Genomic DNA, 10476 nt, shown 5'->3' on the forward strand with positions numbered 1-10476 from the left:
TCACCACAATCGCCAAGTTCAAACTAAAGCTGAACCCCAAGAAGTGCATTTTTGGCGTGGAGGCGGGGAAGTTCCTGATAAGTGTGCTGCCATATTGGCAATGAGGAGCCTAACTACCGTGAAGGAGGTGCAGCAACTTACAGGTCGGATGGCTGCCCTGTTTCATTTCGTATCAGCTAGCGGAGAGAAAGGCCATCCGTATTTCCAATGCTTGAGGCGAAACAACAAGTTTGTCTGGTCAAAGGAGTGTGAAGAAGCCTTCGTGAAGCTTAAAGAGTACATGGCGAGCCCGTCGGTTTTGTGTAAACCCTTAGTAGGAACCCCTCTCAGGTTGTATTTTGCTGTGACTAAGAGGGCGGTGAGTGCGGTGCTCGCCCAAGATCAAGACCAAGCTTAGAAGCCTATTTATTTCGTCAGCAAGGTGTTGTAAGGCCCGGAGGTGAGGTATCAGGCCTTGGAGAAAGCTGCACTGGCTGTAGTATTTTCGGCGAGGAGGTTGCGCCACTATTTTCACAGTTTTACAGTGCTGGTGATGACCGACTTGCCCATCCAGAAAGTCCTGAAGAAGCCTGATGTAGCTGGGAGAATGGTGAAGTGGGGGGTGGAGCTGTTGGAGTTCGACATCAAGTATGAGCCCCGAGGTTCGATCAAGGGGCAGATTTTCGCCGATTTTGTGGTCGAGCTCTCGTCGGAAGCAGCATGAGTTGAAGGGGATGATTTTCGTTGGGTGCTCTCGGTGGACGGATCGTCAAACCAGCAGGGTAGCGGTGCTGGAGTCATTCTAGAAGGGCCCAACGGCGTGCTGATAGAACAATCCCTGAGGTTTGCCTTCAAAGCCAGCAACAATCAAGCAGAGTATGAGGCGTTGATCGCCGGAATCTTGCTGGCCAAGGAGATGAGAGCTAGGGTGCTGATGGCTAAGAGTGACTCGTTATTAGTCACGGGACAAGTAACAGGCGAGTTCCAAGCCAAGGATCCACAAATGGCGACTTACTTGGAGTATGTGCAGGAGTTGAAGAGTTCCTTTGTCTCGTTTGAAGTGGTGCATGTGCCCAGAGAGCAGAATGCCCGAGCAGACTTGCTAGCTAAGCTCGCCAGTTCGGGCAAGGGGGGTAGGCAGAGGACAGTGATCCAAGAAACTCTGAAGACGCCTAGAGCATTTGTGGCAGACCACCTGGTTCTTCAGATAAGCAAGTCAACGGAGAAAGCGGCGAGGAGTCACAGGTCCTTGACTCAAGAGACCTTGAGGTCGCCGCGAATAAGAGCATGTCGGGGGGAGAGGGTGAACATGACGCAAGTCTGTGCCACGCATGAGCCAGACACGTGGATAACCCAGTACCAGCGCTGCCTGGCAGATGGCCTTCTCCCGCTGGATCCGACGGAGGCTAGAAAGATAAAGAAGAACTCCAGCAAGTTCACCATGATTGATGGCGAGTTGTACAGCACACCCCCTCCTGGAATGTGTGCACGGGGAAAAATGTACAAGAATCATGGCCGAGCTCCATGAAGGGATATGTGGAAGCCATGTCGGGGGTCGAGCTCTGGCTGCAAGAACTCTCTGTGCAGGCTATTACTGGACAATGAGGGAGGACTGGAAGAAGTATGCACAGTGTTGCAAGCAATGTTAGCAGCACGCCGATTGGCCCAAAGCGCCTCCAGAAGAGTTAAAGTCAATTTACAGCCCTTGGCCGTTTCATACGTGGGGAATTGACATTCTGGGACCTTTCCCATTGGCGATCAGGCAGATGAAGTACTTGGTGGTGGCGATTGAATACTTCACCAAGTGGATCGAAGCAGAACCAGTAGCCCAGATCACCGCACACAGGATTGAGAGCTTTGTATGGAAGAACATCGTGTGCCGGTTTGGTGTGCCTAAGCGCTTGGTGTCAGACAATGGGACCCAGTTTGCAAGTCACCTACTGAAGAAGCTGTGCGAAGAAGTGGGAATTCAGCAGGTGTTTGCATCCGTCGAGCACCCTCAGACAAATGGCCAAGTAGAGTCCGCCAATCGGGTGTTGCTGAGAGGTTTGAAGAGAAGGCTGGAGAAAGCTAAGGGGTCGTGGGCCGAGGAGGTACGCCGCATAGTTTGGGCGTACCGTACCACCGAGCAGTCAGGAACTCATGAGACCCCGTTCAGCTTGGTCTATGGATGTGATGGAATGATTCCAGTAGAAATCCAGGAGAGCTCGCCGAGATTCCAGAACTTTGTGGCGGAAGACTCGAACGAACAAAGAAGGTTGAATCTGGATTTACTGGATGAGGTCAGGGAGGAGGCAAGGGTAAAGGCTGAGGCAGTGAAAAGGAGGATTGAACGAAGGTATAACTCGAAGGTGATACCAAGGCAGTTTAGAGAAGGCGACCTGGTGATGAGGAAGGCCCACCAGTACGAGATGGAAAACAAGTTATCGCCTAAGTGGACAGGACCGTTCAGAATAATCGAGGCGCTCGGGAACGGCGCCTACTGCTTAGAGACATTGGAAGGAGGGGCGATTCCTCGCACTTGGAACGCCACACACCTCAAGTTATATTACAGTTAAAGCTTTGTAAGTAAAAACGAACATGAAGAGATTTGCAAGCTTTCTGTTAAAACAGCTTGAAGGGGGCACTCTTTTTTCCCTAAGGAGGGTTTTTAATGAGGCCACCCAATAAAGAAGAGTTTTCAAAGAATTTAAAGCTTCTGAGATTGCATGCTTGTTGTTCGAAAGTTTTAGAAAAAAGACCTCATCACTCGTACGTGATTCAAGGCAAGTTTAAAGTTATGCTGCATGCTTTCTAAGAAAAAGTTTTAAAGTCCCCATCGCTTTTCGGCAATTGGCGGCATTAGTTAAAGTTTTAAAGTCATCATCGTCTTACGACGATTGGAGGCACCAGTAAGGATTAAAGACCTCAACGCTCTCGTGCGTCTGGAGGCGAGAAAGATAAAGACCTCCTCGCCGTCGAGCGAGTGCAGGCGAGAAAGAGATAAAGTCCTCAGTGCATCCAGGGGGGAGGAAATGTACACCCTGGGCAAGGTGAGGCACCAGATAAAGTCCTTCTCGCTGTCGAGCGAGTTCAGGCCAAATAAAGTCCTTCTCGCTGTCGAGCGAGTTCAGGCCAGATAATGTCCTTTTCGCCGTCGAGCGAGTTCAGGCCAGATAAAGTCCTTCTCGCCGTCGAGCGAGTTCACGCCAGATAAAGTCCTTCTCGCCATCGAGCGAGTTCAGGCCAGATAAAGTCCTTCTTGCCGTCGAGCGAGTTCAGGCCAGATAAAGTCCTTCTCGTCGTCGAGTGAGTTCAGGCCAGAAAAAGTCCTTCTCACCTCAGAGTGAGTTCAGGCAAGATGAACTGAAAAGTCAGGGGTGTTCGTCACCTTAAACGGCGGGAAAGGAAGGAAAACGCCTTTCCCCCTTAAGTGAAACATCAATATTGACTTAGTAAGACCAGAGAAGACTTCCACGCTTGTAGGCGGTGTGAAGGCAGATAAAATCCTTCTCGTCTTGAACGAGTTCAGGTATGGCGTGAAGGGTGAAAGAAGTTTAAAGGATAGCTAAGGTAGGTTCAAAGAGAACACCTCGCTATCCGGCTTATTGTTCTGAAACTCAGGGAGGTAGAGAAGGATCCGAAAGGTGCCTCTACCCCCCAGATGAGGGAACAATAGCCAAGTTATGAAGGCAAAGAAAGCTTACATCGTGATGGAAACCAAGTAGAGGATGCTCTAGGCCATGAAGACCAAGCCCAACAAGGGGCCCAAGCCCATCAAGGGGTCCAAGCCCAACAAGGGGCCCAAGCCCAACGAATTACTAGGAGCATGGCAAGAGCTTTGGGACAAGAGTATAATAAAATGGCTCTTCTTATTTCTTTTATAGAATAGGGGTGTGAATGTAATAAAAAGGTGTAAGTAGTAAGGGAGTCTAGTGGGGAGTGTAGATAGGAGCCTAGGGGGTGCCAAACCGAATTTCATTGCATTTGTGTGCCATTTAGCTTGCATTTTCAGCACCTCTAGGCTATAAATAAAGGTGCTTAGCTTGTACAATGGAGATTGGAATTTTATAGTAGAGAGACTATACTCAATTTGGGAGAGAATTTGTGAGTTTTGAGTCTTCCTCTTCTTTGCCTTATCTTGTGAGCTATGGTGAGCTTCAAGTGGTGGCACTCCATCACTTATCTTGGTTCAAGGTTCCAAGTGGCGTGAATGGCTTCTTCCAATTCTCAAAATCCAGCAAGCATCTTATTCTATAAGTGTTCTTCTTCCCTTTTCTTCAATATTCCATTCGGTAGTTTTGATTCCTAGAGTTTACTTCTTTTTCTACCGTTTATTTTGTGTTTCCAGCATTGTGTTCTTAATTCTGTTTTGGTTCAGTAGCTATCATTTAAATTCTGTCCAGTTTTAATTCTTGTTCTTCTTTCCTTTTGTTTTGATTCAATTTGACAATACATGGACTTCAATATGAGTCTTGGTTGGTGCTTAGTTTTGGTGAGTTCTTGAATTTAGAACATTGATCCAATTCTAAAGTAGAGTGCCTTTTAAATCCAGCTCAAGTTGTTCCTAAGAATGTCAAGAATCATGTGTTCTTGTAGTTACATTCACATCATGTGGTATCTAGAGTCTAGGCTTGTTTTTGCTTAAATTTTGAGTTGTATTGCACTTTACATTTCAAGAGCTCTTAAATTCAAGTTGTTTACCATTCTGTTTTAGGATTTATTTTGAGTTTTTCTTGCTGTTTTCTTTTGTAACACCATGTGTTTGTGAAAAGGATTCTATCACTCATTGTTCATATGAGTATGGCTGCTCTTGTGGAATGGCATTCTCCTTCCTAGAGCTGACCTTAAGCTTCCTTTCACTTGTGGTTATATCTTGTTATATGTCTTTTAATTTTGTAATCATGTCAAGTTTTGTCTTAGTCATGTTATTCCATAATTGTCATTACTTCTTGTAGTACTTTTATTGCTTTGATTGTTTCTTGCTTTGGTATTACTTTCTGTTTTTTAGTTTATTGCTTGATCCTTTGTGCATTTTCATTTTTAGATTTGAGTTCATGCTTGTATCTTCATTCTATACAAGTTCTTTTACACAAATTCCATTATGTCTTTGCTAGTTCATCTTACTGTTTTTCTTTCCTGAATAGGATACTCTGTTTTCTTACAAACGTGCTACTGTTTTCAATTTACTGCAATTAATTGGCTCACTGAAAATTTGTGCAAATTTGGATTTACATACTTCAAAGTGTTACAAAAGCATAGAAAAAAGAATCACTCAAAAATTCCAAGTACACAAAAAATGATAAATAAAATACGAAAAGTGTACAATACTGCCGAAAAGAATACGGTAATTGGGCAGCAATTTTGAAAAAATTATTTCTCTCAATTGGCTTACTGTTTTTACCTCATTCCAGTGCCATTTTTGAGTTAAGACATTGAAGTTTCTGTGGTTAATTTTTCACAGTCCAGTTCGCTTTCAATCGGTACAGTTAAATCTGTAAACATAGCACAGTTTGCTTTAAAAAAAAAAAAACAATACATTTCCAGTAGCTGTTTTCTGTTTTCTTTAATCTACTCTAGCACTTTTCTTTAGGACTCTTTTTGTGTGCCTTCTTTATTCATTGAGTTCCTTATTTTTCTTGATTGTCTTTCATTCATATTCTTTCTAGTTTGTCATACATTACTCTCTGTTTTTGGTTTAGCTTTTATTGTTTACACCTTTTTCTTGCTTGTCTTTTTGTTCTTCTTAAAAGTTGTGTGGAGACTTGTTCTTAAGTAAGTTGGTTTGCTGTAACATATTTCACTTGAAGCTACTCCATTTCACAAGCAAGGCTTGGATGAGGACAGAATATTTTCTTGGAGTGGTTTGAGTGCTTTCTTGGGCATTTTTCCAGCAACCTATATCTCACTGTTTTTAATTGTTTAACAAGTTTCTTTCACTGTTTTGTTTTCTGTTTTTGTGTATTTTCTGCTCATGGCTCATTTCTCTAGTGGAGAGTCCTCCAAACCGTGCTCACCACAAAAGGCAGCCCTTTATGAGGACTTAAAGAATGCCAAGCAATCCAATGCTCACTATCTTGAGGTGATAAGGAAGATGGAAGCACGGCTCCAAAGTTTGGAGTTAAACCGAGAGGAAATGCATCAAAACCGTGAGAAAAGAACTCCTCCTCCTAGTCGGCATTCTTCAAGGCACTCCCATGGTTATTATGAAGACAATCCAAGGCCAAGACATCATCACCATGAAGAGAGGCGCCAACATGTGGCTGGCCCTTGTTCTCCAAATGTAAAACTTCCTAGTTTTAGTGGTGATAGTGATCCCAATGTATACTTAGGATGGGAGGCTAAGGTGGACCAAATTTTTGATGTAAATGGGGTTAGGGATGAGCATAGGGTTAAGTTAGCTTCTTTAGAATTTTTGGACTATGCCATGCAATGGTGGCATCAATACCTCATGGACATTGACCTACACAAGAGGCCGCCCGTGGTCTCTTGGAACGATTTGAAAGCATGTTTACGCGCTAGATTCGTACCCCCACACTTTAGGAAAGACCTTATGTTGAAACTCCAACGGTTTCATCAAGGCGCGCTAAGTGTGGATGATTACTTTAAACAACTAGACACGCTTTTAATTCGAGTTAATATGGATGAGAGTGAGGAGGCTAAGATAGCTAGGTTTGTGAGTGGACTTCGAAGGGATATTCAAGACGTGGTAGAGTTACAAGAATATTCTTCTTTGGAAAATGTGGTGCACCTTGCTAGCAAAATTGAAAATCAACTTGCAAGGAAAAATGCTTTCAAAAATTCTTCTAAAGATAACTACTACCACTCTTCTTGGAAAAATAAAAACTCTTTTTCAAACATCCCTTCTAAGGACTCTACTTTCAAACCTAGAGAGTCTAAGCCTTCCACTTCCAATGCTAGGCCTAAATCACCACAAAAATCGTCTAGTAAGAAGTGTTTTAAATGTTTAAGCTATGGACATATTGCTTCTAATTGCCCTACTAAACGAACTATGTATATGCATGATGGGGTAGATAGTAGTGAGCATGGGTCCGAATCTTCTAGACATTCCTCACCTTCTAGATCCCCAAGTGAGAGTGAAAGTGAAAGCCCACATGAGGGTGACCTATTAGTAATAAGGCGCATGCTTGGACAAGTGTTAAAACCTTTTGATGAAACTCAAAGAGAAAATATTTTTCATTCAAGGTGTCTTATTAATGATAGAGTTTGCTCTTTGATTGTGGATGGGGGGAGTTGTGCAAATGTGGCAAGCACAAGAGTGGTAGACAAACTTGGATTGCCTACCATCTCTCATGCCAAGCCCTACAAGTTACAATGGTTGAGTGAGGTGGGTGAGATAGTGGTGAACAAACAAGTCCTCATTACATTTTCCATTGGCAAATATAAAGATGAGGTCTTGTGTGATGTTGTTCCAATGGAAGCTACTCATATCCTTTTAGGTAGGCCATGGCAATTTGATAGAAAAAATTTTCATGATGGCTTTACCAACAAAATTTCTTTTAACTTCCATGGACACAAAGTCATTCTCAAGTCTCTCTCTCCAAAGGAGGTACATGAGGACCAAGTCAAAATGAGAGAAAAGAGAGAGAAAGAAAAAGAAATTAAAAATTCCAAGAGAAGCCTTCTCATATCTTCCCAACAAGTTCAAAAGGTAATAGTTACTCACAAGCCTATTTTTTTAGCTATTCCTAGACCTATTGAATATGAGTCGGCTAAGGATAGTCCCACATGTTTGGACCATTTGGTAAAGGAATATGAAGATGTGTTTCAAGATCCTCCTAAAGGCTTACCACCTCTAAGAGGGATTGAACACCAAATAGACTTCATGCCCGGGGTTTCTTTACCAAATCGCCCTGCATATAGGACCAATCCCCAAGAGACCAAAGAAATTCAAAGACAAGTTGAGGATTTATTAGCTAAGGGGTGGGTACAAGATAGCATGAGCCCATGTGCTATGCCTGTCATACTTGTCCCTAAAAAGGATGGGACATGGAGGATGTGTACGGATTGTCGCGCTATAAATAACATCACCATCAAATATAGGCATCCCATTCCTAGGTTAGATGACTTGTTGGATGAATTACATGGGTCTAAAATATTTTCCAAAATTGATCTTAAGAGTGGTTACAATCAAATTCGAATTAAACATGGTGATGAATGGAAAACCGCTTTTAAGACCAAATTTGGTTTATATGAGTGGTTGGTCATGCCTTTTGGCTTGACTAATGCTCCTAGTACCTTCATGCGACTCATGCATCATGTTTTAAGAGCATTCATTGGCAAGTTTGTTGTGGTTTACTTTGATGATATTCTTATATATAGCTTGTCCTTAGAAGATCATGAGTCACATGTTAGACAAGTTCTAGAAACCCTTAGGAAGGAGAAGTTGTATGCTAACCATGCTAAATGTTTCTTTGCATTAGATCATATAGACTTCCTAGGGTTTGTGGTTAGTCATAAAGGGGTGCATGTAGATCAAACAAAAGTTGCAGCAATTCAACATTGGCCTACACCCACCAATGTCAACGAAGTACGAAGCTTTCATGGCCTTGCTAGTTTTTATAGGCGGTTTGTGAAAGACTTTAGTACAATTGCCGCACCTTTAAATGCCATAGTAAAGAAGGATGTGGTTTTTAAGTGGGGACAAGAGCAAGAAAACGCTTTTCAAACTTTGAAGGATAAATTAACTAAAGCCCCCATTCTAGCCCTTCCTAACTTTGCTAAGACATTTGAAATAGAGTGTGATGCCTCTAATATAGGCATTGGGGCCGTCCTCCTTCAAGAAGGACACCCCATCGCTTATTTTAGTGAGAAACTCAAAGGGAGTCATCTCAATTACTCCACTTATGATAAAGAACTTTATGCTCTTGTTAGAGCTTTGCAAAATTGGCAACATTATCTTTTTCCAAAGGAATTTGTGATTCATAGTGATCATGAGTCCCTTAAATATTTGAAAAGCCAAAGCAAGCTTAATAAGAGACATGCTAAGTGGGTGGAGTTTATTGAGCAATTTCCTTATGTGATCAAACATAAACAAGGTAAAATTAATGTAGTGGCCGATGCTCTTTCACGAAGATATACCTTGTTAAATGTTTTAAATGTTCAATATTTAGGTTTTGATCACATAAAGGAACTTTATCATGATGACTTAGATTTCTCTCTAATCTATCAAGAGTGTTCCAAGGGAGGTCATAAAGACTTTTTCTTACATAATGGTTTTCTTTTCAAAGGAAAAAGACTTTGTGTTCCCCAAGGATCTATTAGACAATCTCTTGTTAGAGAGGCTCATGAGGGTGGGCTTATGGGACATTTTGGGGTAGCTAAGACCTTAGAAACATTGCATGAACATTTCTTTTGGCCTCACATGCGCAAATCCGTACATACCTTCTGTGATAGATGTATAGCATGTAGGAAGGCTAAATCTAAGGTCCAACCCCATGGTTTATATACCCCTCTTCCTATCCCTACAATGCCTTGGGTTGATATTTCTATGGATTTTATCTTAGGACTACCCAAGACATCGAAGGGTAAGGATTCCATCTTTGTGGTAGTGGACCGTTTTTCTAAAATGGCTCATTTTATTCCATGCCACAAAGTGGATGATGCATGCCATATTGCAAATCTTTTCTTCAAGGAAGTTGTTCGTTTGCATGGACTTCCTAGAAGTATAGTATCTGATAGGGATTCTAAGTTCTTAAGTCACTTTTGGCGGACCTTATGGGGGAAACTTGGCACCAAACTTCTGTTTTCTACTACCTGCCACCCCCAAACTGATGGTCAAACCGAAGTGGTTAATAGAACTTTGGGTCAATTATTAAGATGCTTTATTTCCGGGAATCCAAGGGCTTGGGAGGATTTACTACCTCATGTTGAATTTGCCTATAATAGAGTAGTGAATTCCACCACTAACCATTCTCCTTTTGAGGTTGTTTATGGGTTTAATCCCCTCACACCTCTAGATCTTCTTCCCATTCCTGTCCTTGATGAGGTTCTATGCAAAGACGGTTTTGAAAAGGCATCTTTTGTTAAAGATTTGCATAACCGCATCAAGTTACAAATTGAGAAGAAAGTTGGTAAGTATGCTGACACTGCCAACCAAAGGAGAAAGGCATTAATCTTTGAGCTCGGTGATTGGGTTTGGCTTCATTTGAGAAAGGATAGATTTCCTTCTCTAAGGAAGTCCAAACTTATGCCTCGTGGTGATGGCCCTTTCCAAGTCATCAAGAGGATTAATGATAATGCCTATGAGTTAGATATGCCCTCTACTTATCTTGGTAGTAATTCTTTCAATGTTACTGATCTCACTCCTTTTGCTGCAGGTTTCCCAAATTCGTGGACGAATTCTCTCCAACCCGGGGAGCATGATGGAAACCAAGTAGAGGATGCTCTAGGCCATGAAGCCCAAGCCCAACAAGGGGCCCAAGCCCATCAAGGGGTCCAAGCCCAACAAGGGGCCCAAGCCCAACGAATTACTAGGAGCATGGCAAGAGCTTTGGG

This window comes from Phaseolus vulgaris, chromosome 1, assembly GCF_000499845.2.
Source record: "Phaseolus vulgaris cultivar G19833 chromosome 1, P. vulgaris v2.0, whole genome shotgun sequence".
NCBI classification, from domain to species: domain Eukaryota; kingdom Viridiplantae; phylum Streptophyta; class Magnoliopsida; order Fabales; family Fabaceae; genus Phaseolus; species Phaseolus vulgaris.